General features: G+C 41.0%; 1 long non-coding RNA gene across 1 annotated transcript in view; it reads left to right on the top strand.

The window, feature by feature from the left end:
* LOC121675013 overlaps positions 1 to 26,935 on the top strand; it is a 226,850-nt gene that overhangs the window by 164,015 nt on the left and 35,900 nt on the right. Inside the window, exons 4-5 of the long non-coding RNA XR_006019921.1 lie at positions 2,018 to 2,202; positions 21,366 to 21,530. This is a non-coding gene — a long non-coding RNA (uncharacterized LOC121675013). The remainder of the gene's footprint in view (positions 1 to 2,017; positions 2,203 to 21,365; positions 21,531 to 26,935) is intronic.

Genomic DNA, 26,935 nt, shown 5'->3' with positions numbered 1-26,935 from the left:
TCCTAAAGCATGTAATGCGACTGAGAAGTCCTATGAAGATTTTTTTGTTTTAAGTTTTTACAAGACTGTTCTGTAAAAGGATACACCGAGGAGATAGATGCTTTGTAGGAGATTCTATCCTCACATAACTGTTTTTGTAAGTGCAATTACTTTTTTTCTGCATATCTCTCATATATAATTTGCTCTTACGAGATGATTTTACTTTATTTTTTAAAAGTCAAGCCTCTTATCCTAAAGAATAGTGCAAAGTAATCCAAGAGAAGACCTCATAAGCCTTTTTGCATCCACCTGAATGAATCCTGATTAGGAACCTGTGCAGTGATGTTAGCCTGATTGGTGGGAAATTGGTGAAGGAAACAACCAATTTTCAATCAACCTAATTGGTTGCTCAGGAGGTTTGAAATCTCAAGGAAAACCTTTGCATCTTCTGCAGCTGTGTTAAAAATTTTTTCTGGAATAGCAAATAAATTGATGGTAAGAATTGTACATTTGCAAAAATATTTACATTTATAAGTAGTTTGTAGAAAAGTCACATGACAGATATTTTAAAAATCATTTATGTTGTAGTATTTTCAGTCATTATTGAAGCTAAATATGTCCAAATTCTATAAAAGACATTTAAAAAAAACCAAGTTCAACCTGCTGCCCAGCTAAGAAGTGCCTTGGTTGATTTCTATAGGTTCTGAGTACATTTTTATTTGTTTGATTATTCAGTCCTGTAACAAAAATCCACAGTACAGTGGTACCCAAAACCTGGTTCAGTCCATCTTCATCTGAGTGTTAAGAAATGGTGTTTAAATGACACCTGCATTACACAGTCCTGCATATGGTTGAGAGTGGTGATGAGCTCAAGAAGAGCAAATGCAAAAGGAAAAGCATTCCCATGGGTTCTAATCTCTGTGGCAATATGGTCTGGTCTCGAGCTGGCTCTAAATCCATCCAAGTCCAAAAAGTCAAAGTGTCTGCACCAGTTTACCCAGCTGGGAACTTTGGCCCAACTTTGCAATTCATCATGCATTTTGTATGCATGGCCTGATGTTTTCCCACTCTAATCTGACTGCACTCAGTGCATAAATAAATTAAGAAACAGTAAATACATTCCCATACAAAACCAGTGTAACTCTTAACTGTTTTTTGGTGTGTTTGAAAGGTCAGTGAGGAACAGAAATGGATCTTTTACTGACCATATTAGGCTGAACCAATTCACCTGAAGTATTTTTTGCTTAATAGCTGCCTGTGAGTCAAAGGTATCCCAAAGCCAGTGCCTTGAAGAAGGTGGTTGCTTCCCTGCAGTAAAACTGGGCAGCACAGCTGAGCATGTGGTGCCACATCTGGCTAAGACAAAAACACACAATAATGGCACACATTTGCCACGTCCCTGCTCTGAATTGTGACACTGCAGTTAGTATGCACCTCCCAGAGGAGCACAATGCTGGACATACATGGCTGTATGCACATATCCTCTGCATTCTTCTGCCTCAGATTCTTCTCCCTTAAATCAGATGAGATGTGGAATGGCCACAGTGTAACAGAACATAAAACATTTTTGCTTGCTGTGCTTCCCAAGCGCTTCCCTTATCACCTTGAGCTGTCCGTTCAAGTGTAAAGAGAAGTTTCACTACCCACCTTCTAAAATTATAGTTTCTATCTATTAAAAGAAAGCGGCTCAAAATCCTTTTGAGAGGATAAATAGCACAGAATGCTTTGATTCATATCTGTGAGCTGGAAATTTCACACATCAAGTAAAACACCATGAATACATCATTATTTTGACAGCTTTGCGAAAAAGGAGGCTAGAGGATCTCATTGCATGGATTTAATTTCTGAAGTTTCACAGCTTTGTGTTTTGCAAAAGAATTGAATCCTTCCAGTAGAGCAGAGCAGGTAGTAAACTGAAGGGCAAAGGGGAGATACTGTCAAATCTCATACTTGGCATGCAAGCCCCCACCAAGGGCTTCCAAGGCAGCTTCCATGTCTCTCACCTTCTCAAAATAATGTCTTTTGTCTTTTTTTTCAGGCTTGGCACTTCTCCACCTGTGAGGGGGGTCACTGAAGAGGGTGAGTTAAAATGCCAGAACTGAGTTTCCCACCAAGACTGCCAGAGGTGAAAGGAAAGAGCTTCACTTTCTCCACCAGAGGATAGCTGGATACCCACCACCACTAGGCCACCCAACAAAAGGAATTTCCTGGGCTGCTCTTCAGGTAAGATGAAAATCTGACTGTAAATGTTGGGGACAAATGCAGTGTTCGTTCAGCATAAAGCTGAATTTAAGTGAAAACCACAGTAGTATCAGAGTACCACGAATAAGGAGCAATATCCCAGCTGTAGTGAAGGACTATTTATGTTGAGGTAGGCAAAGGTAGACTCAAAAAAGGATCCTTTGTTTCTCTGAGCAGTAGTACCCTCCTGTGTCCTCATGTCTCCGTGCCTGTTTGCAAAGCTTGGCTGCACAAATATTTATGAAAGCCGTTTTAAAGCATGGAGGACATTGAACTGCTTTTGTTTCCCTTTGAGTCATGGATATGGACCTCTCTTTGTAATCATGTAATTAAGAGAGATATATTTCTGGACAACAAAGGAGGTTTCCTTCTTCTATCCCATGTCTCCAGACCCGAGCCTTTACAAAAATTAAAGGTACTTTAATACCTTTTGATTTTTGACATAACCTTCTTCTTCCTCTTTTGTTCTCAGTTGCCTTAATTACCTGTTCTCCCTGATCTGATGCATTTTAGGACTGGAGGGAGCATGTACTTTCTTCTGGAATAGAAACCTGACTTTTTTTAAGCTTTGGCATTGACTTAAAAACACCTGGTATGTTGGTGGTGGTATTTCAATACTTTTACTCCCATGGTCAGTAGAACACAGAAATTGCAAGGATAATGCAAAGCCATAATTAAAGCTAAAAACAAACTGAAAGTCTGTCAAAGCTCAGAAAACTTTTCAGTAAAGTTCACATTTTTATGGACTTGTTATTTTGTACAAATCCATTTTCTTCTTTCCTGTCACATCTCCAAGCCTTTCTGTAAGGAATCACCGTCTCTTTTTTCCCCCTAATTTAAATTCTGCTCTATCTGTTTGGAATATTAGGTATGCCTTAGCAGTAAAATTATTTTAATGATGTGGCTGAGTGCTCATATATATTCAGGCAAGCAAACAAAAAATGGTCATTCTTTATATTAAGGGTCTATCTATAGTTTAGAAAAGGTAATAAATGATAGATTGAAAGCATAGGTGGCTCAAGGAGTGGATGGTGTGTATTACTGAGGTTATTAGCTCATCAGTTGAAGGTGCCATAGATGGCTGCAGGCCAAATTTGGAAGCAACCTGCACAATGGCTGGACTCTGTAACAACTGATTTACTATATACTAACATGCACATTAACTCTTTATCAACTCTTTATGAAATATATATGCTTGGCACCCAAATGACAAGTAGGACTGTAAAAAGAGACGTAAAATTTCTTTATGAATGGCGTTATAGTGGCTGTTATTTTAGTTCAAATGTGTGGTAGGATTTGTAAGGGTTCCTATGTCACCTCAGATTCAGGTCCTGTTTTCAGAAGTGGCGCTATGCAGTGACTGCCTCATTTCCAGTCAGGGTTAGGCCTCTAAGAAAAGTGTTGAATATGTTGCTGTCTGTTTCATTTACAGTTAGGCAAATGTCCATTTTAAGCCCACAGCTTTTCCTATGATGTGTGTGTCTGCTTTACCAGAAGCAGTGAGGGGTGTAGTGGAGGAGCTTCAAGGGTGGCAAGGACCCCACTTGTCTCAGATTCCAGTACCTTTCCATAATGATCATCCTCTTACACTCTGGGATAAGAGTAATGCTGATAACTGCATTATCTCCTATGTCTTTCCCTGTGAAACAGAGGAGGATTAGGTACTGGCGACCATGGAAGGATTTGGGGTTTCTCATCTTGCAACCAGCTGCTGCAATTTGGAATAGTGGAAGAATTACCACAATTGAGGCAGGTAGGGGCCTTTCAGTGCCCAAACAGAGCCAGATGTGCCTCAGCCACTCCTCAGAGCTGTCTGGTAGCTGTTGTCAAGGTGGGGAAAGAGACCACTGCTTCATCTTGTGGTGAAGTCCGGTGTTACACTGCTAACAAGTCTTTTTTCTTGCAAAACAGATGTGTTTTGTAACTTAAGCCTGTTATTTTTATCCTGTCTACCCTGGAAGTGGAGAATAAATTGCCCCCTTCCTTTTTCCTGCAACCTTTTATGTAGATGATTACTGCTGCTATAGCTCCTCTTAGTTTTCTGTCTACTTGTGGTGGTTGTCCTTGTTTCATGGCTTCATTTGTTCCAATCAGCAGGAAAATTTCCTTACATAAAGTGGCTTTGGATCAGACCTTTTTCTAGATAAAGCCCTGTATTTAAAACATCATTCTAGTAGTTCAAATGTTACGTATTGGGATGGCAAGCACGTGCTATTTTAATTCTTGCTTAATGGGCAAAAATCTCATCTGGAATAAGGAAGGGTTAGGTCCAGGCTGCTTACAAACATTATTTCTATTTAGCTCCCCAGCCCTATTTTTTTCTATCTGTTCTATTGCTGTTTATGATTCCTTATAGTAAACACTGTAATTTTTTTAAATTATCATAAACTAAGCTTCTATTGACTAGGGACAGCAAAGCCAACGTAAGAATGCAGAAAGCTACAGCGTTAAGGTTTGCAGGTTTTTTTTTACTAATGGAGTTGTTTGTCATTAGGTGCTTCCAGTAATGGCTCTAGAAAGCATTGATTATTTTTATGCCTTCCCTTCAATTTATAAATTCAGTTTACCAGAGAGTAAGAAAACAAAGATATGGAATGGTCTAAATGTTCCTGGGTAGATTTACTGATTTGTTTTCCCTAGGGTTTTCTCTTCTGCTTCATGTAGGCTTAGATCTTTGGGGGAAAAAAATCTGAATAAATGCAAGACCAGTTCACATTCTTATTTTCTTCTGCTAATTTTTTCATAACACAGAGAAAAAGGGAATAATCTTGAAGCCAAGGACAGTGCTACAAATTTTGTGACAAAAAGCTTAAGGACCCTGATGACCAGTCACCTTTCTCTTGGCATGGCTGTGTAGAAGAGAGAGGGTGCAAAGGGCTCCTTTACCTATTCAGTCTGTGAGCAGTAAGGTCTTTGTGGTCTCCAGAGTGTGAGAAGATGTGAGGGTAGACTCAGATAGGGACACCTGGAGCTAAAGATGGAGGATGGGAGCTGGCTGCTTGGAGAGGACTGGGTACACATGAAGGGGTTCTGCAGTAGTTTTGTCTGAGGCAAACCCAGAAAGCACTGGGGAAGGCTGTGCCAAGGCTGCCTCTGTCCTGTGGTGTCTTTCCGTCTGGCATCACCCCTGCTGTCACTCAAAACACAGACATGAAACAGCAGAGCCCTGTTACCAGATAAAATCTGCATTCCTAGTATTGCTTTATCCAGGTTTTGCTGTCAAAAGGGATGGACTTTTCTACCTTGTCGTGGCTGCTGCTGTCAGGCAGAGATGGGCCCACTGGGATGGTGGAGAGGAAGAAGACCTTGCCAGGGGCATGGCTGGCTGGAAGAGGCTGCCAGCAAGCACAGAGAACATGGGGCAGCTGCCTGGAGCACACACTCGAGCCTGAAGGGGACAAGGAAAAAAGGGACCTGTAAGGTGTCTCTCTCCATGATGAGATACTGCTACAAGGAGCAATTCAAACCCTCGTAGCTAAAATTCAGGAGTCACAAGATCAGTTTTCCTTTTTGTACAAATGTTCTTTGTTTTTATAGAGATATCAGTAACCTATATACTATTTTGAGTGAGCACATATATAGCTATTTTCTGAACAGAACTTCTGCCTTTATTCCCAACGGATGAAAAGAAAAGTTTTCTTAGTCCTGGTGAGTTCAGGAGAACCTGAGGCTGAACAAGTTTATAGACCAAGCTGGGCATGATTGCGTATTGCAAAGGTACTCAATAAAGAAAATTCTAAATACTGGAGTAAAAGTTATTAAAAGTGGTTATTTAGGTTATGGTCCACAGTCTTTATGTGAGAAGAGCTGCTGAGAATAGATTAATATTTCCAGAACTAGGCTCAAGTTGCCTTGGGATAAGAAGATGGAGGAGAGTTTTGCTAATTTCCTTCTGTCAGAGTTAGCTTTTTGCCTCTGGGCTTTCAGAAATTCTCATAAGCATAGATCTTCTGAGAAGAAGCTCTATATTATATGGGTTGCCAAGCTGTGTCTATGAAGCAGAACCTCTTCAGAGCACCTTATGAACACAGGGTTTGATAGATATTTTAGCGCTGCCTCTGACTTTCTCCCTGCTGAGTCATTCAGGAGGCGAATGGTTTGATTTCTGTCTGTAGCCAAGGCGGATTGCACAAAATCTGTAATGCACAAATGATATTAGATAAGAAGAGATGATTCTGCATGTGAATTTTTAGCCAGGTTACAGGTATTTTGCTGGGACTTCTCATTTCTCTGCCTTCATCAACATTAAAAAGTATGTAGTAAAGTAATTCAGCAAGAACTGGAATTAAGTTCAGGATCATGCAGATGTCTGACTCATGACTAATTATGAGCGCCCACTGGGAACATTTAAAAAGATTCTTGATGCTGCTGAGCCTCTGTGGTCCACTAGGACATCACAATGCTGGATGTATTGAATCCAATTGAATTTTATGTAAGTTAGACTGAGATTTCTCCCACTTCGTTGAATTTGATTACAGTTGATCAGAGGTTTAAAAAAATTAAACCAGGCTAGAAACATCAGGCTTGTGTTTTATACCTGGCTTGTCTCTACAGTGATCTAGCAGAGGAGTATATGCATGTTAATGGAAGTGAGAATTAGTCATTTTTTATGCTAAAAACCTCAGAGATGGGGGAGGGTTTGGAAGTTATTAGCTTAAGTTTGCCTTGTACATTCACTTTCCTCCAGCCAAATTGAACATGAGATGATTTGGCATGTGTTCTTGATCCTCTGTCATTGATGAATGCCACTTAGGTGACATATTTGCATGATATTTTGAGCAGGATAAATGGATGCTTGAGTCTTTTTTGGAAGCTTTGACTTTGGATTTTTTCCAGAAATGTAGTCTTGCTGTTGTTGTAAACTCACATTGTGAATGTTATTTCCCACACAGTATGGCACAAAGTCCTGGTGTTATTTATTCAGGTCGCCCTTTGCTGTGGCCTGCAACTTCTCTCTGCCGGCTATGCAAGCACTGAGAGAAGAGGGGATGTGAAACCTCCCAACACTACCCCCTCTTTTCATGGATTTCTGGGTGGGGTGTGAGAAATGTGTGAAATGAGATCTTTAAAGATGCGCAGTCGCATGTGAGGAGAGAAAAATTACCCCTTCTTAAACATGGAAGCTGTAAATATATCTTGCTGTGTCCTGCTGTGTCTCCCGCATGCTCACCTAAGCACTAAGTGGCATCTGTCCCTAAAACTCACTGATCTCTATCTGACTGCTTATGACTCTTGTGCCACACTCATTATTTATTTGATGAAACGTCCCCGTGAAATAGAAGAGCCATTCATAAGCGCCTGACAACAAACAATCATGAAAATTGCCTTTGAATTTCCCTAATTTGCTTGTAAGAGTCAGAACAATGGAAGAGAATAATTGCAGTTATTAAAAGAAATTGCTGCAGGCAAAATACAACCCATTTTAAAATTCAGATCCAGAAAAACAGAAAGGGGTGCAGATAGGAAAGCCCACCCAGTAAGATGCCTCACTTCCCTACCTCCTTTTGCCTGTGCAATGAGAGACTTCACCTTGCTGTTTTATTTAGCACTGTTATTTAGGAGGAGAATCAGAGCATTTAGTATCAGCACAGTCAAGCTGTGTGCGGCAGCGCCTCGCCTGGCACAGCCACTGAAGAGCTGCTTTCTTCCAATCTGCAAAAACATCCCTCTCTGGAAACTAAGTGTATTGGAAACCAGTAGGAGGAAAGCTCACTCTAGCATCAGCTACTGTACAGAGGGGACTTTAACTCCTCCCTGGGCATGAGGTAGAATTCTTGTGAAGCTAAGAGGCTTTTCAAAACACACCTGGCTTTTGGCATCACATCACCCCTAACAAGATTGTTTTTCTTTAGACATTTAGAGACAGATTTTAAAGAATTTGGATTCCTAGAGATGTGTCTGTAGAGCTCTGGGGATTTCTGTTGGTCCAGACCCAGCTGACTTGGTGCATGGAAAGAGGTGGTGAACTGCTGCGTGCCCTTGGCCAAACAGAAAACCTCCAAGCAATGGCAGAAACAAACAGGGCGCTGACTTTTGTGTGCCTGACTTCCCTGTGCAAGTAAGAGTCAAGCTCCTCAACCAGTTAAACACTGCAGCACTAAGCAAAGTGATGTTTAAGTACTTGTAAAACTTGTGCCTCAGAAACCAGATGGCATTGTAAGGGGAATCTGCACTCAATACAAATGGCATGCTTTTGTCCTGGACAATTCAATAGAGCTTTGTCCAGTATAACTGAGCACGGTGGTAACTCTCATCTCTGAGTACAAATGAAATGTGTTTGGCTCTCCCACTTTTGTATTAGAAGATAACAGAACAAAGGATTTCTGCAATTTGAGGGCATGAACCCTCATTTTCTTTCCAGTCCACCTAAATAAAAAAGAATTTCTTGTTGGCCTATGATCTTCCCTTTTGCAAGTCAAAGCCTTTTCAGTTCCTACTGCAAGTAATGGCAGTTTACTCACAATTTTTCAGCTGCATATGATATCCAAAATTGGCTGCCTTGTTGTAATGAAAAGCAGCCTGCCAACACGGGGGTCCTTCCAAAGAAGCCTGCCTATTGTCAGAGGGGAGAAAGCAACTGTGGTAATGCTCCTGCATTGCTGTTTCACTTCATGCTTCGCCACAGGAGCAAAGCAAGGCAGCAGAGACCGCTGACAAGTGTTTACAGAACGTGCCTCTTTGACAAAAATGATTGTCAGGCAGTGACTATAATAAAACATTAGCAGGAGATAGTGGGTTTTCTTGGGTTTTTGTGCCCAGGCAGCTGGCTGTCTTAATTGCTCTGAAGAAATAGAAACAGAACTTCATTTTCTTCTCTTGTTATTTGGGGATGTAAATCATTCAACATTTTAACTCCATGACGCCCTGCCTAATTTTCCCTTATCAAAGTAAAGGTGGATGGAACTTCCTTTTACTTGCCTTGCTGTACACATTGAGTATATCCACTAAATATCTCTGCTTTGCATTGATTCGTTGTGAGTAGAATTTAAACTGTATCCAATGGCCAGTATTTGAAGTTATTTGTCCAGGTAAGCCCAAAATATTAAATATAGTCATTTTGATCAGCATTATTCAAGTGAAGCTGACAATCTGTATTCATAGCAATTGAATGCTCTCAGGCACATGGTGGGATTCTTGCGGGTGTCCTGTGCAGGGCCAGCAGTTGGACTTGGATGATCCTTGTGGTTCCTTCCAAATCAGAATATTCTTTGTTTCTATTATTTTCAACAGCTTTTGTAAATCCAAACAGACTCCTCTGTGAACACTTGGGGAATATTAGTTCAAGTCTATAGCAGTCTGAGGCTGATTTAGGAATACTGTAATATTCCTAGTTCTTATTTCAGTTTGCTGAACTATTTTGTTGACTTGGATGTTTTCATTTTGTTTTGGTCTCATGGGTGGTTTTTATGGTATTTAATTTCCTTAAATATCTTGGCACAAATGATTTGACACAGCACGTAGGTTCAACAAATCACCAACAAAATGTTTCCTCTTTTCTGGATAATTCCTGTAGTTGTACAGATAGAAAGATAAGGAAGAAAGTGTGTTAGTCTGAGCAACTGTATTTTAGTCTGTAGCTTCTACCCCCTCTCCTTTGTACTCTGGAATGGTTTTTCTGGAGTTATTGGACAAAACCATGTTAAAAGTGAGCAGAAGTAAATAATGGAAGAAGAATGTTGCAGGCAAAGATTCTTCTGTCATCCTTTCCATTTCTGTAAGAACCTTTGCTGATTTACTTGCCAAATGAAGGCAGACTTTCTGTTCTCTCTCACCTTCTTTTTAATTCGATCAGACAGCTTCACTGTGGAGCCGTGCACGTGGGAAAGCCAGACTGTAGACTCACACCTTGTTTGCAGTGCCTTCCCTGAATTCACTAGTTGAGTGATCCAGAGCTATTATTTGGAACTTCAAGCCACAGTTGGATTTGCTATGAAGCTGTTCAGTGCACGTCTTTCACTGTGAATGTTCCTGTGCATGTAAAGTGAGAGGTGCTAAAGGGTGGTGGCTGCTAAAATCCGCCTTCTGTTGTACAGGGGTAGAAGACAAAGCAGTGGCAGCTCAAACACAAGAGTAGGACATTTTTAGTTTCAGGAAGAGCAGTTCACAGTGTGTGTGATTGTTGTTAAAGCAAAGGATGGCAGTTTGAAGTGTGCAAGGGGATAGTTCACATAAATCTGTAGAAAATGCAGGGTACAAATCAGGCAAAATATTTCCCAGGAACCTTGTTGAATTTAGGGACTGCTTTGGGACACAAGAGCAAGCTTTGGACACCTTGGAAATTCTTATCTCATCTTTCATAGAAGTGGTCATTTCTATAAAAGCATATAACAAATATTTTACAGCAAATAAAAACAGAAAGCAAATGCCGCCCTCTGTCTCCCCATACTGATAGATTCACCAGATTCTCTTCAAAATTGCAGCCTAATGCATGTTACTGCTTCCACTGCACCTCAACCACTAAAAGTTACAGCTCTTGACCTTTAAATGTTAGGAATAATAAAATTCATTATTAACAAGTAGTCAATTAAAAAATAAATGCCCCTCTGGTAAAACCAAACAGTAATGTTTTGAAATACTGCCACCTTCTGATCAGTCTGGGACGGAGAGCTGAGTTATTAGGATCTTGACAAAAAAAAATTTTATCAACTGTAATAATTCAGGTTCTGATTTTTTAACGTTAGAGCCATGTTGCACCATTTGACTTGCAAGGCCAACTTCCGCTGAGACTACATCTACAGTGATGTAAGGAGAGGAGGAAAATGCAGTGTGATTTACAAGTGGTGGGAGAGAGATCAGCAGACTTGTTTGACGTGAAGAAAAGCACTTAAGCGTATTATATGTGAATTTAAGGATTTACAAGCACAAAGCCTGTGCTTTAAGTTATATAAGCATTAAATGTGCTACAGAACTGCAGCTAAATGTTGGTGTGACCTGCACCTGGTGTGAGTCTTAGGGAAGCTGACTTCCCTACTCTCCTGTAACACCTGTCTCTGACATCAATGTGCCCATGAAGGGTTAATTTTTTTTACCATTTTACATTGTTAACATTCAGATGATACTTGTCTGCATACCACCTTTGTGTATATTTTAATTATCCAGATGGTGCTTTATGTGTCCTCTCCCATGTCATTACTATATTACTTAAACTTGGCAGTGATACATAGGAATAACTTTCCCCAAGCTGGCTTTTTCTTGCAAAGTTCATCCAATTTCAGCTTTCCCAATGTCCTTTGTGCTGTAGTAATGTCCATTGTGTACCTAAATGGCTTGCATATAATTTTAAATTCCCTTGATAGGGAAAGCCAGTTCGACAAAGAAAATGTTTAAAAGAAGCAAAAATTGACACAAAAACTAAGATAATGTGACCTTAAAATTATCATTTCAAACTCTCCGAATTCAGACAATTTAGGTTCTTATATTTCCTTCAATTCACTTGAATTTACCCAGGTTTTTTGTTGGGGTCAAGTCAGGTGGGGCTGCCTGTATCACATTCCCACCTGTGGGATTGTTACGGACCGGGGTGATGCCAAGGTCTTGACTGCACTACATTTTCCCAAAAGGGTGCAAATAAGATGTAGGCACAGTGGTTTTTTTCCCCAGTAGAATGGATATTTTGAGATGGTGCCTGAGAAAGAGACTCCCTCCTTGAACTGTTATTTGGGATGGTAACAGGACAGAAGCAAAGGGAGAAAGTGACTCATTTTGAAATCACAGCACTTCTGTCTTGTGAATCCATCCCATATTATAACTCCATCTTGGTAATATTTTAACTTATTTCCTGGTTTCAATCTAATTTTGGAGAGGAGGAATCTTGACAGTGCTGAATTTCTCCATGCTTTCTGAAATATGAGGTAAAATAGAGGATTCAAACTTTATCAGTACCCCTCTAAAGAGAAAGACTGAAATTTGAGCTCAGCTGTGTGACTGTACACCAGGGGATACACATGCTAGAGAGATGTGTTAAATGAAAGCACCCAGAAATATCAAAAACTCTTTTGCTTGTGTAATTACTTGTATGTTGGCTTTGATAAGTCCAATGCAGGTAAAGTGGTTGGGTTTAGCCAAAGCAGCAGAGTCCTGCAGCAGGATTTGTACTGCATTCTGGTAATGGCAGGTGAATATCAAACTGTTATGCACAGAGCAGAGTGCCCTGGACATGAAGCCCCTTATGACCTCCAAAGTGCCTTTTTTGTAATTACAAACTGAAAATAAGAACAGTTTTCTCATCAGAAAGCAGAATAGACTTGACTCGTGAACATTTAATGAAGCACGTGAAGCTGTGCTGTCATCCCAAGATGTGTATTTTCCTTGCTGGTTCCTAAATACGTTTTTCTTGTTTCAATTTAATACAGAACCATCTCTGCTGCTGAACAATAGAAACTTCATCTCTTCAGTTTCAAACAAGGGACTATCCCATAGCAGAGCATTAGAGCTTCTTCACAGAATCTGCTAAACGCGAATGACAAGCCACACAGCAAGATTTGATAGCAATCTGCAAGTGTTTTTAAAACAGATCTTAACCATATGTACAGTGTACCACTTCTGCTGTTGTATATTGAGCTCAGGAGAAAGCAAGTAACATAATTGCCTTCAGCAAAATTGTCAAACAAGGAAACCTTTTAAAACTACATAGAAGGGGGAACATAATGAAAGCCCTGGAAGAAAGAGGCTAAGAGAAGACAAACTGGCAGGGAACATTAATATATACTTTTAACTACTCTTTTCACAGAGAGACGAATGACCCAGAGGCTTGACTGCTGTAGCTCTTTTTTTCAGTGAAAAAATTTTGTATGTGCTGCTGTGTAGAAAAGAAATGCTTATTTTGCCTGTGTTATTTTACATTTCAGTTTGGACAAGCAAGAGGAAGCTTTATTTAGCCTGTTGAGTCCAACCCCACAGTAATAGAGCACATAAAACTTTCATGAAATGAAAGGCATGCTGAACTCACGTTTCAGATAGTTTTCAGGATAAGTCCTTGGCTGTTATATCCATATGTCATAATAGACATAAATTATTAGAAATTATTTGCTACAGTGTGCAATCATATTAGCTCCCAGGGACCTTTTAGACTGGATTTATGAACAGAGATGTTTCCTGAATGTTTTTCCTAAGGAAACTACAGATTCCAGGACAAATCAAGTTTTGATGAAATAAGGGCTCTGGATTTCAATTGCTGACTGATACCTAAGGGGTAGTGAGTGCATCCTCCAGGGGCAATTAGGGATAACTATCTGCAAGGATAGTTGCATCTTGCAGCAATTCCTGCTGGAAGTGGGAGGATGTTTTTTGCCTTATGGCATATGCAGATGTTGCTGAGTAGCAGCCACTTTGGTTCCTCTCCTGCAGAAGTATTGTGGAGAAATGGCTCAGGAGTGAGAAGAGCTTTAAAATTTTCCATCTGGGTGAGCTGAAAGCTGTGAATCAAAATTGTTTTTGGGTAAGGGAAGGTGATGGTCTTTTGGGCCTTACTGGTTTAATGGAAACCTGCAAAATTTAAACAAATATCAGTTACTGTGGTAGTTGTAGTTGTAAGCACCAAGGCTCTGTGCTATACTGTGGTTGTTTCCAGCTTTCATTTCCTTGTGGAATGTGCACTTCATCTCATTTTTCACTTCAGCCCTTGTCTTCTTTTGTTGTAAAGCAGCACAAGCACAGCACATCAGGCAGCTCACAGATCATATGGAACACAAAACTGTTGTCCATCAGAGGTAGGTAGCTTGCTCTGAACACTGTAGATTTACTGTCCCTTTTCCTGTCTTTTTGAGTTGTCCTTGCTGTTTGAAGAAAAGTCTTGCATGAATTCATAAATGCTATCCAGCCTGTGTTTTCTTAACTAGATACCAAGGTCTCATTTGCCCCAGATGGGCTTGGTTGAAGAGTTCTGACTCCATATACCTCAAGACTGTGGGCAGCCTGAATCCTAGATAACTGTGTAAAATAAGAGCGTGCAAGACAGCAATGAGCAGGGCTTTAGCCCTTTGTCTGGTCGGTGTTACTGGAGCCCGTGCAGATAAAATTGTGACAGTCTGGCTTTTCCTGAGACTCCACTGTGCACTGCTTTGTGCTTCTAAGGGTGTGATAATCACAGCACCCTGGTCCTGAGTGGTAGGGGAAGGAGTCTGATAGGAAAAGCTTTTAGTACAGGGATGTGTGAATAGAGGAATTCCATAATTAACAATAATGACCAGCACAGGTGACATTTCTTTGTAGTTAATAGCTGCTGGTGTGAAAGGCCCCGAGGCAGAGCCTCAAGCTGCTAAGCTAACAAGTGAATTGCCAGACTATTTGACCTGCAGTTCATTCCTAATATATATGGTGTGAAAAACCCAAGCAAAATGTTTATAAGCACTGCTTCTTGGGCTGTGTGGGAATGCCAGAAATTTTGTATTTGGGATTGAAGCAGTTTTCTCTTTTTGGCAATAGGCTATGCACCAACTCTTTAGGAAGATGGAGAATGGTAAGCATCACTTGCATTTTCCAGAGGAGAAGGAAATAAAGTCTTATGCACCTGAGAAAGCGTAAAGAAATTGTAGCCAAAATCTGCAGTAGGAAGATTATGGAGTTTTCCACCCGTAGGGCCATGAAATTTGACCCATGATAAGTAAGTAGCTTGACTTAAAAAACAGTGTTGCTGAAAGAGGTGATTGCACCTGGGCCACCCCCTTTTGCACTGTCTTCATTTCTGGAGATTCCTTCTCCAACTTTTATAACAAAAATGGATAAAAAAAGGGAGATTGTTCTGAATGATTCTGCAGGCAAGAGAAATGGGGCTTGTGACCAGGAAAAGGAGATGAGGAAGCTGTTTGCCAGCTGGACACTGCAGTGGTGGTCCTTGGATGTTGCTTTTATTGGTGATTCAGAGGTCGGTCATACTCAGCACATCTGGTCCTGATAATGTTTGGGTTTTTTCAGAGGACTGATTATCGTACTTCACTGTGCTGAACTTTGAGTAGAAGTTGTTCCCAAAGCCTTTTTTTCCAATTACCAGCTCACCATAAAATCCATTATTGCCCATTTTAAACACAACTATCGAAACCATTTCTCTCCAGAGACTGCCAAGGGAACAGCTATAGATGTTGTTTACTATGCTGAACAGAGTGAGAAACACTAACAGATCTACTGTAACAAGAAATAACCCATTACAGTAAGGGAAGACTTTGTGCTCTGAATTATATCTTTAGACTCCAGTCTGAAATACAACCTGCTGTCATGTTTTTGCATGGCTGGCAATTTTATTCTATGACACAACAGATCTCAGTGCAAATATCTGGGGCTTATGCTCTACTAAAAAATTGAACCTTTTGCAATGTAGCAGATGGGAATTGGATTGAAGAAGTGCACTCATTCTTGAAACTGGGTTTTATGAAGGTCTGCAGGCAGAGTTTTTGGTACCATCTTGTGCTCCACTGTGTCATCAGGTTTACAAAATTAAACCCCGTCATTAGTACTGGGTGTGTGCTGCCCTGAAACAAAAGCCATGGAACAAGTTCTTAGCTGGTATGAAGAACTACAACACCAGGCATGACATTTAAAGTAGTCCTTTCCTTTCTCAAATATTTGTCTCATACAAGGTTTGACTTCATATACGATCCTGCGTTTTTAGATGCCAGTGGCCTCTTCTCAGCCAGCCCTGTCTCTCTCTGCTGTTCCATCTCATCAGAACAACTTAGACTCTGCCTAGGTTTCTTCATAAATTCTATTACCTTATTTCAACTCTTGACTTTTGGCAGCTTGCTGAAATTCTTGTGGATTTTTTGACTGAGGGCATGCCCCATCGCTGTTGCACAGACCATTTTTGCATGAAGTGTAAAGCCTTCCACCTCATGAAGAGCTACAATTAAGTAAAGAAAACAGAGACTTTAGAAGCCTGGAGTTTTTGCTGAAGAATGTAAAGGTACTGAGATCACAGCCTGCCTGGCCCTTTTATATCTGCTTTAACTGCCCTCCAGTAACTTCTGAGTCTGTTGACCAGTTTCACCCAGATCTCACAAGGAAGACAGAGGTTTAGAGGAGACTTAGTTATAAGTTATATTAATAAAAATTCTCTTTCCTTTGCCTGCTATTATCTATAGGAAATTTTGCTATATGAATTGCCTGTTAATGCATTCTAGAGAACTCACAGGAAGGAGGCACAGTCCCCATCTCAGAAAAACTTCTGTGTGTTAGACAGCAGAGGTTCCAAAAAAAGAGACAAAAACCCATGGGTCTCCTTCTCAACGTTTCAGTGCAAGCAAACTAAAACAGTTTTCCCTCCTCCTACTGGCTTTTTTAGTAGTGCCTGTTGTGAGGAAAATACCTCACGGAACAAAATTCAGTTGAAATGATAAAACACTGGCAAATTTATAAGCTGCTGAAAGTAAGATCCCATAATAGCCTGTTGGAGAACTTTACTTGGTGGTCTTGTAGGTGTTGGCTAACAAATGGGTTAATAGATGCCAGCCTCCATAATTCCAGATTGTGCAGTCACGTCACTGGGAAGAGACTCTCACATTTCAGAGTAAAACTGCTGGAGAAACTTTGGTGTTTTCTGCACTGCACTTCTATTCTGGGAAGGAAGAGGTGTTAAAATAAAATTTTGGAAGGCTTTTAACTGTGCTGCTATTAAGAGGAAGAAACCAAACATCACAAAACCAAAGAAAAGAAAAGCCGAGTGCAGTTGCTTTTTTTGCTGCAGTTGCAAGTGCTATTTGTGTTAGTAATGTTTGGCCTCATCACAAAATCATACTGTCATCATCTCTTGCATTCTCTCACTTCACCTGTGTGGTTTTTCCTGTGCCTCTATTTAGGGTTCTCTGTTTCAGAGAAACCCCAGCTATAAACCTCTCTAGCTGGAACTCCATGTGCTTAACAGTTGACATATCAGTTTGTTTCTATAGAGTGAATATTAAAATTAATGTAAAAGGCTAAACCCCAAAGACTAAATTAAAATAACAAAAGAGATATTACTTGCTGAAAGGAAATAAATGGACAAAATTAAACCATAGACCATGAATTAGATTTTCCATGGAGCTCAGCTTCTATTAAGCAGTTGTATAAACAGAGACACTGAAGGGCTTGACCTCTGCCTGCTCCCATGCTTTTCTGTGGGAACAATAGGCATAGATAGTTTCAAGATCTGGCCATTTTGCACCTTTTTATTTGCACTTGATTTACTTATCTTGGTTGATCATTAATTGATGAGATGCTGACAGTGGCACCTAGCACAGGTGGTGTGTGTGACCTACGAGAGCTTTGCTGACATGAGATAAGGTGATTGGAGGAGGTCCCCTCTAAACACCAGAGCTGACAGTGAAATGGGTCCATCAGCATCAGTGCAGCCTTAGTCTTGAATATTTCTGTCCCTGGTGCCGGCCCTAAAAGTTTTAGCAAGGACTGTAGTCTCCTTGAAAGGAATATATTTGATTATTTTCCTGAAAATGAACATATAGCTTCTCTTTCAGCATCTCTTTCAGCTGAAACCCTTGATGGTTTCCAGTATGATCCGTATTGTGTTAATGCACATCACATACAGTTATGCTTCATGCTGCAAGGGCAAAACAATGTCGTAGATGTGCTGGGGACTGTGACTTAACTCCCAGGTGTTACAACTTTGTTCCCTCTACTCGAGGGGATGATAAGTCTCTCCTGTTCCTCAAAAAACAGCAGCAACAGCATGTGGGACTGTTTGGGTAGGTATGATCAGTTCCTGATGCTGTGAGAAGGCTATTGTGCTGCATGGAGCAGATGGGCATGACCTGGCAGGTGCTTCCATGAAGAGTTCAGATTCTTGGGTGGTTTGAACTGGATAAGAGTAATGTATAGGAAAGCACAAGGTCCCTTGTTCCCAGTTTGCATAGCAGTAACTGTTAATTTCAGCTAGTGGCTTGGGAAGCAAAGAAAGCATGTTTTATTACCTGGTTTGTACTAGATGGGCATGAAAAAAGAGATGAACGTCCGTGATCATGCAGATTAAGAAATGCAAGTGCTGGGCAGCCTATTCATCCCTAGTCTCTCCATTCTGCCTACTTCCCAAGGTGTATTTGTGGTGGCTCTGTTGGAAATGGGTGTAAAGGTAAGCAGGGAATAATATCCTATAATCCCCCTTATCTCACTCACAAAAAGCTAATATCAGCAATAAATCAACCCCAAGTCATCTCATGCAGTGGGTAATTTTGTGCTCCCTAAAGAACTAAAGTGCCATCTGAAGTCTGAGGCTGAGCTCTAAGAAAATAGGTATTTAAACACATGGATAAATAAGTACCTTACCCTGTAGTACAGGCATCAGCAGTGACCAAGCATGTGAGCTCTGCTTGGCCTGGGGGGAATTTTTTTGTTTGCTTGCTTGTTAAATTTCCAGAAATGTCTCTCATACAAAAAGCTGATGCTGGGTCTCTTATGCTAGAGAGAGCACTTCTGTTCTTACGGTGCTGAATCCCTGGTTCCAGTTACTTGAGCAGTTTGGCAGGTGTCTCCTGTGTTTGAGCAGTAATAATCAACTTTGCAGAAAAAATTAAAAATACTATTTCTGTGTAACTACTGCAGACCGTAACATTTTTCTGACAGTGACTTCACCCAGTCATACACTTAGTGTGTCCCCAGAAAGCCAAATTTTCAAAAGTGATATATTTTCCATTAAAGGCTGCTGCACAGCAATGAGTTTGATTCCAGGTAGGCACATTATATCAAGCTTACCTTATTATAGATTGTGGTGGGAAAGGCACTCTGTGAAGATGCAGCTTACTAAATTATCTCAGTGAATCTGTAGGTGGTAACTTTGAGCATGCTGCCTGCCTGACCCAGTTGCTAATATAGCCAGTTAAAGGCTGATGTGTTCAGAGGAAGAGCTAATCTGTCTCATTTAGGAGGCAATGTGTCAGAGCTTGTATGTGATGTATCTGACATGGTGAGTGGCATGCCTGACTCGGCAGTTGAATAACATTACTCATTCTGGAATATTTCTTCTTCAACAGAGAATATAAACACAAGCACACATTTATATTTTTTTGTTAGTAGATGATCGAGCACATACCAGAATGAATCAATGCCATTTAGTATGCAGAAGGATTTTTTACTCTGTACATCATTCCCCTCACAGGACCATTATTTTACATATCAGTTACTGGGGCATATTCAAAGCCTAAGGGAAACCACTGACTTTCAAGAGCTTCGGATCAGATCCTTTAAGCCAGCCCAGCCATTCAGCAGGCAACATCAAATATGGGTAAAATCTGTTGTGTGTCTTCCTGCTCTGCAGTCCCATGAGATGGCCCAAAGAGAGCATTTCTCTCTTTTCCTTGCCAGAAAGCTGTGCTGTATTTACTTTTGAATAAGATGAGCTGGGAAATTCAAGGCCTTGAAACTGATACAGTCTAGAATTGTGCTTCCACCGTCTGTTGTGGTGTTGTTTTGTCTTTTTGGTGTTGTTTGTTTGGGGTTTTTTAATGCCTTAGTGCTGTATGAAAAAAAAATGCATGTGATCAGCAAAGCTGCCTGAAAGCTTTTTGGGCTCTGAGCACAGGAAAGGTTCTCAGCTTGTCAAAGAAGTAATTGTAGCTCCATTCTGACCACTGCATACTCTACTATCTCTGCTGTAACTTAGTCTTATACCCATTCAGGGATCAGCACACACTCTTTTGGCAGCCCGTGCTCTGTAGAACCACATACTTTTTCTCAAAAGGGCAAGATATTTGGCAGCATTTGGAGGGCTGGCAGTGCACTGCTGCAGGCTGGCTGGTGCTCAGTACCATGGGGTGGGGAGTGGTGGTGCTGTCAGCATCCCCAGGACTGCACTTGAGACAGAGGAGTAACAAGATTATTGAAGGGTAGCTCAGAGGGGAAGCAGGGCTGCCTCCCAAGTTGAGCTGGCATTCCTAAAGGAATCACAGGAGAGTGAATGCTTATCTGTTGAGTTAGCAGAATGCCTAATGGGAAGGGGAACCGATCATCTGATTAGCATTGGCACGTTATCCTTCAGCAGCAGATTGCCTCAGGCAGTGGGCACAGAGCTGCTCATCCCGCACAGGTTTCATGTTGCTCTGCTCCGTTTAGCTTATGCTTTGATTTGCTTCACTTATTTCTCATTTGGTGAAAGATAGAATCAATAAATCTTGAATACAAGTTGCTCAACAGAGGGTTGAACTATTTTTATTCTTTGTGCTGCACACCTGTCTGCCTGTGCTATTAGCATGTTTGCTCTTCCTGTTGCTTTCAGTATCAATAGGAACATTCTCAACTGCTCCTGTTTGTTTCTTTATTTTTATTTCTTTCAAGAGATAAGTCCCCACTGTGCAAATCTCCAACTGTGTGTGCTGTTAATGAAGTCACATAAGTAGCACCACAAGCCCAGGGCCCGCTGGCCAAAATGCTGTGGATGGCAGAGCCATTAATACAAAACCTAGAATCCCAAACATTGGTTTATATTACTCAGACCCTGTGCCCCAAGCTCCTTTTCTCTTATGTGATAAAACTAGTAGGCTTTTTTCTGATGACCACATAAAGAAAGATCTTTGAAAAACAGCCAAAATGCTGCCTGAAACAGCAGCTTGTCTCTTTTTTTCTTGCTTGCAAAATCGTCATTGCAGCAGCTAAGAAATGCAGGCAATCATTCCCAAATTAAAGACACCTGTTCTTTATTAGTTTTGGATGAAACTAGGAATGGGAAACTCACCTTCACATTTATGGAGTGTCCTGATCTGAAATCCACACGGTGGTGAGCCCAAAGCACAAGTGAGATAATGCTGGTTGTGGGCCTTTTCTCTAAGGTTCTGTTCCCGAGTATCTGAAGCAAATCAGAGCACTTCCTCACATGGGAAAACATGTCTCAGGAAGAGTAATGCACAGGCTGTTTATCTACCTGTCTTGGACTGTTCACTGTGGGATGGGGATGATTTGTGATACTGTTGATTCTCCAGCATTTATGGAAGTGGTAGCGGAGAGCCCTCTTGAGTTCAAAACCTTCCTAAAATTTGGGCATAATGTAATTTGAAAGTGGTCTCTGGAGGTCTCTGGTCTGACCCTTTGCACAAAGTATGTCATATAATGCAGGTTTCTTGAGTCTTGTCCAGTTGAGTTTGAGTTTTTCCAAGAAATAAAATCTCACAGCCCCTCTGGACGCTTGTGTTAATGTTTGGTCTTGCTTAACTCAGGATAACTCTTCTGTGTTGCAGGATTAGTAGCAGAGGGGAAAACATAGTTATCAGATATTGCAGCTCTCTGGCTCTTCTACTGTCTGTGCTGAAGGGATCCAAGCTTCTTCAGGACCAAAGACAAATATCTGGGCTCGTGTCTTCAATGAGATCAGCAGTTAAGTACAGCGTCCTGTACTCAGCCTGGTAGGTATTCAAATAAAATACACTCCAGTATTTTAAATAGTTGGAAAAGAATTTTATGGAGGCAGAGCACCCAAAGGAAGCTTGCTGTATCCTTTTAACTCCCCTGAACTACTGTTGTTTGCACCTTTGTTCCGAGTTTTATTAGACCAGTGGAAAAAATTACATGAAAGTAGTAGTTGGGTGCATTTGACAGCTCGGTGAAATAGAAACCTACCAACATGTGTTATGCAAAGACAGTGACTAACAATAAAAAATAAATGTTATTTATTTTATAGTATCTGCAAACAAACTGTGGATTGTGCCATCTAAAGTTAGGACTCAAAGAAATAGTGATGCTATTTTCAAAGAATTTATTAATCTGGATAATGTGTGTCCTTTAATGCTTCTGTATTACCTTTTCATTAAAATAATCAGAGTAAATCCGTGTGCAGCATTAGCTCCTCCTCTCCCCCTGCCCCAACAATAATCAACTTAAACCACAATTTTTAAGAGATAGTGATGTGGATTGCCTGTCTTGATAAACTGCAAATATGTCCATATAAGTTCAAATGTTGACTTCTATAACCTTGATTTCCCTTTATATTGGCAAATCTTTTAAATGGAAAAAGATTTATTTCTTTTAATCGACCAAATATTGCAGTTCAGTTACAACTGTTGCCTGCAGAGGTGAGCTGTAGTACTACAGACATTTGTCATGTGAGAGTTTGCTACAGCACAGAATCAGTGCTGAAAATGTTCATGCCCACCATGTCTTTAGTGTTGATTTGAGACAAGCTTACCATAATTAATTTGCATGTGGAAAACCACTTCTCTGCCAAGACATAAAGATGATGATTTTGAGTTGCCACAATTATGTTATAAAACGTATTTATCCAGAAGCCTGCCTCTTCCAAAGCAGATGTCTTTGTAGTGCGTATTCGGTGTATGCCCCTTTTGCGGTTTCCACACTGTAGCTGCAGTAACTGACAGCTGAAAACATCATTGCAAGTCTGTCAAATGTGCTGTCTGCATAACTGGTGATAATCTAACTATTCTTCAGCTTCACATATCAAACTGCTGGGAACTGAAACTTCAGCGCCTGTTATTGGCAGCGGTAGGTGGAATTGAGTAATGTGGTTGGAGTGTCAAAGGCCTGTGGTGCTGACAGGAATATTAACCATAAATCAAACACAGCACAATGGTGGTGCTGGGCTGGAGTGAAAGGCAGGGTCTTGCAGCCAGGCTGCTCAGACCTTGCGTGTGGGAATATTCCGACTGGCTAGCAGAAGCAAGGATTGCTAGGCTTCAGCTACAGCAATGATCCATTTAACTTAACACTAGGAAGGAATGATAGAGATGGAACAAGTGACATGTGAGATGGCTGCATGCTCTGCTGAGTGTTCCCGCCTGCCTTGCAGCCCTGTCACACTGCAGAGGCTGGTGAAGGGGATGTCTCATCCCTGGTTAGGCAGTGACACTGCTGCTCCTATGTGGCTGCTGTTGTAAACATTTTTGGTGGTGGCTGGGCTTGCACTTGCTGCATTTAAGTGGAGCTTGCAGGGCTTGATATTTAAAATGTCCTTGATTTGGAGCCAGCTTGTGACATTGTTTCTTGCAGCAAATAGTTCCCAGCTTGCAGAAAGGACCCTGCTGCCTGCATTTTGTCTGCTCCTAGCACCCACAGAGAGCTGAGCTGGGGAAGGGGGCTGGCTGCAGCCTCTGTGTTAGCAAATGAACCAAAACACAGGGAACTGTTGGTGGGAGTTTGCGCGGAAGTGTCTGGGTGCCTCATGCAGCCAATTTGCTTGACTGTTAACTTTAGCTAATGGCTTATGGTCCTTCTAAATGTCGCCATCATACATCCTGTTTCTTTTAGTGACTATTCCAGCAAGATGCTATGATGCCAAGCTTGGCCAACTCTCTTTTCATAATGAGGTCCTTGATTATTGCAAGTTTTAGGTGTTCTTTAAGGTCTGTGCGTTTGCCTTATGCTCTGTGTTAAACAGAGATGAGGCAAAAAGATGAAATGGCGTTGAGTTTTGGGGTAGAAATCTGGGTCTAGCTAGCTCTACCTGAAAACCCCTTGGGGAAGGGCACTGCAAAATTTTTTTTGCAATTATGTGCAGTTTCCCAGCAGGGAGTCAGCTAACAATATCCAGTGCAACCCAGCAAGCAAGAAATATAAAGCCAGGAGCTAAGCAAAATACAGAGATTTCATTATAAATTAGTGTTGGAAATTAGACCCAGGCTGTGAAATAACCACAATTAAAATTCAGAGAGCAGAGAAGAAAAAGCTTACCTAGTGACCTCTGCTCGCTGCACAGGGTTAGAAAAGAAGCTGTGCTACTTTAGTATTCTAGCATAATTTGCACATTACTGAAATTGTTAGGAAATTAAAGGAAAACCAAGGGACTGAATTTTAACTGATGAAGGTAGCCTACAGGAAAGACAGGGAGGGGCTTTTTACAAGAGCATGCAGTAGCAGGACCAGGGGGAATAGATTCAAACTAAAAGACAGTAGGTTTACATTGGATAGTGGAAAGAAATTATTTACTGTGAGAATGGTGTGACACTGGAACAGGTTGCCCAGGGAAGCTGCAGATGCCCTATCCCTGGAGATGTCCAAGGCCAGGTTGGATGGAGCTCTCAGCAACCTGGTCTAGTGAAAGGTGTCCCTGCTTATGGCAGAGGGCTGGAACCAGATGATCTTTAAGGTCCCTTCCAACCCAACCATTCCATGATTCTATGAAAAGCAGCATAACCCAGCTGATATCGAGGCAGATAAACTGATCTAGAAGAGCTAAATATGTTCCTCTAAATCAAGAGCTTCCCCTCTCACTAAGCCAATGTAGATAGAGAAAGCAAAGCAGCTTTTTTCTCACAAGTCTGTGCACTGAAACGAAATGATACGCCTCTATTCAATGGATATGAGCTGTTTAGGCATGAAGAAAATGATCTCAAAGTTAACTCCAGAGGGAGAGAGGTCCATAATAACTTAGATCAGTACAAAGTGATTTTTTGGGGTAAATCTTTGGGTTTTGAATTTCATTCAATCAATTGATTTTACTAATATAAAAGCAAATTATTCCCAGGTCAGGTTTCTTATGAACTTTAAAAACCTAAAATGCCAAACCAACAACAAAAAATAGTAGCAGGATTCTAACACAGGAGCTCCCAGGAAACAAATTCAAAGGCAGCCAAATAAAACGAGATTTAAATATACAAAATACTGCAATTTAAAAGAAAATCACTGAATTATTGAAACTGCATAGAGGAGATATCATAGCAGTACTTCTGATCAGCCTGATTTAAAAAACAGACTGTGCTTTTTTTTTCCTCTGCTTTGATGTCAGGAGGTGTATTGTAAACTTTAAATGATGTATGTAGTTCAATCAGATTGATCTGGAAGGTTCAAAGACATTGTAATTTTTTGAGCATTTATGCTTTATCCTATGTGATGGAAAGTATGTTGCATGTCTACACAGTGTAACCCTTTTAGTACTTTGCTGTAGGACTGAAAACAGAAAACACTTTTCTGCAGAGTGACAAAATCAGCAGCATCTATAGAACAGCCCTGTGCTGACCTTCGCTGTTCTGGGTCCCTCTCGGATGCAATCAATGCAATGTCTCACCCACTCGGGGAGTGCTCTGCTCTCCCCAGTTGCTTATTTTGCTATAAATTTCCATACAGTCTTTGCAAGCTGCCTGATAATTGCAACGTCAGCTGGCAGATTTGAGCTCGAGGGCAGCTTCTGGATCCCTTGCTCTCTGAGCACAGATGACATTCTCACCGCCCAAGAGGTGCAGGGGGCTTGTGGTGACAATTTTGGTGAGGATGCAACATCCAAGAACGCTCCCTGTGCAAATGTGTTTCGGCAGAGCTGCTTCCACAGGACACTGATATCCCTGTGGTGCTCCACACATAGCAGGGGGGATGCAATTCGTGCTGCCAGAGGGGTTCTGTCAGTGTTGGCTTCTGAAAGAAGCTCACGTGTCAGCAGGCAAAAGGGTTGTTATTTCCGTAACGGGGCAGAGACTAGGTTTTCTATACATTATATGCTACTTAACATGGAAAGAGATGGTTTTTGTCCTGGCAGGGAATTCTGACCCATGCTTCTGGCTAACCGACCTATTTTGACAACTCCTGCCACTAGTAGTGAGTAGTGGTTTCAGGCTGTGATGGGTAAGTCTGAAATTACCTGCCTGTTATGTTAGGCATGCTAGAATTTGGAGCCTCTCTCTTAAAAACTTCTTCATGTAAGTAAATGAGATGGAAAATATACCATTATTTCCCTTTTACAGAAGGAAAATGGAGTTGCAGACCAAAGGAGTACTTTAAGGCCGGGTGCAGTAGATGGAAAGACAGCATTAAGGTGTAGCAGGCTTTAACAAATAGCTTAGGATTCTGTGCCTTTGCAAAGGGCTGATCTCGGCCAGGAAGAGGTTCAGAGCTCTTCTTCCAGTATAGGCAAAGCTGAATTCAGGAACTGTTGTAAAGAATTTAAATCCTAAAGATTTTCCTCTTCATTACTTGTAATTTTTTAGGTAGAATCTACTTAGAATTTCTTACTTCACCAAAAGTGCCACACACAAATAACGAGGCTTTGTAACTCTGCATCTTTTAATGGAAACTTTAGGTTTATTTTGGCATTTCTGTAGGGCTACTCAAAAGACTACAGGATGGACCTTGATTGCTCAAGTCCTGTAGCAGAGAATAAACGCAACTGGCATAATTGCAGCTACACCTCTTTACACCAGCTGAAATATGTGACCCCTGATCTTTGATTACTCTGGCAGAACAGAGTGCTAGAAGGCAGGGATTTTTCAGTGGTCCTTTATCTACTTGAATTGTCTGGCCAGCTACAAGGTGCAGAGGCTGTAAACAAGGGACAATTGAGATAGCAAACCGATCAATTACAGAATATTGAAAAGATCAAGGAAATGGCAGCAATACTGCTAAAGCAGATATGGAAAAGCCCTTCTTGTCCAATAACCTCATTCTTGTGACAAAGATTATAACAAGATGAAAACGGCACAACATGAATGCATTCTGGTGGTGATGATTGCTGTGAGAATTGGGACTGGTTTGTACTTCACCCACTCTGTCTCTCATTCCTAGATGCTGTATCCCAGGCAACTCAGGCAGAAGGTGTTATATTTATTATGTCCCTGTCGCTTTTTATCTCTTGTAGTGGAAACCGACATTAAATTCTTTCCCCATCTTCCACTCCTTTAAACAAGCAGGGAAACATGACTGCATTACCTTCTCTTAATCGCCTAATTAGCCCAGCAGAATATATCATTTTCTTCTCTAACTGATAAGGTGCGTGCCATGGGTCTCTCAAGTGGCTGCTGCCAGCACATTTTCTGCCTCATCTTGTACAAGGGGCTGCCCTGTACTTATGGAGATGGGCTTGGTTTCATTT

Source organism: Corvus kubaryi, unplaced genomic scaffold (genome assembly GCF_017639235.1).
Source record: "Corvus kubaryi isolate FWS band 111438036 unplaced genomic scaffold, C.kubaryi_AGA036_p1.0 71, whole genome shotgun sequence".
Taxonomy (NCBI): domain Eukaryota; kingdom Metazoa; phylum Chordata; class Aves; order Passeriformes; family Corvidae; genus Corvus; species Corvus kubaryi.
This window is presented reverse-complemented; position numbering and strand designations above follow the sequence as displayed.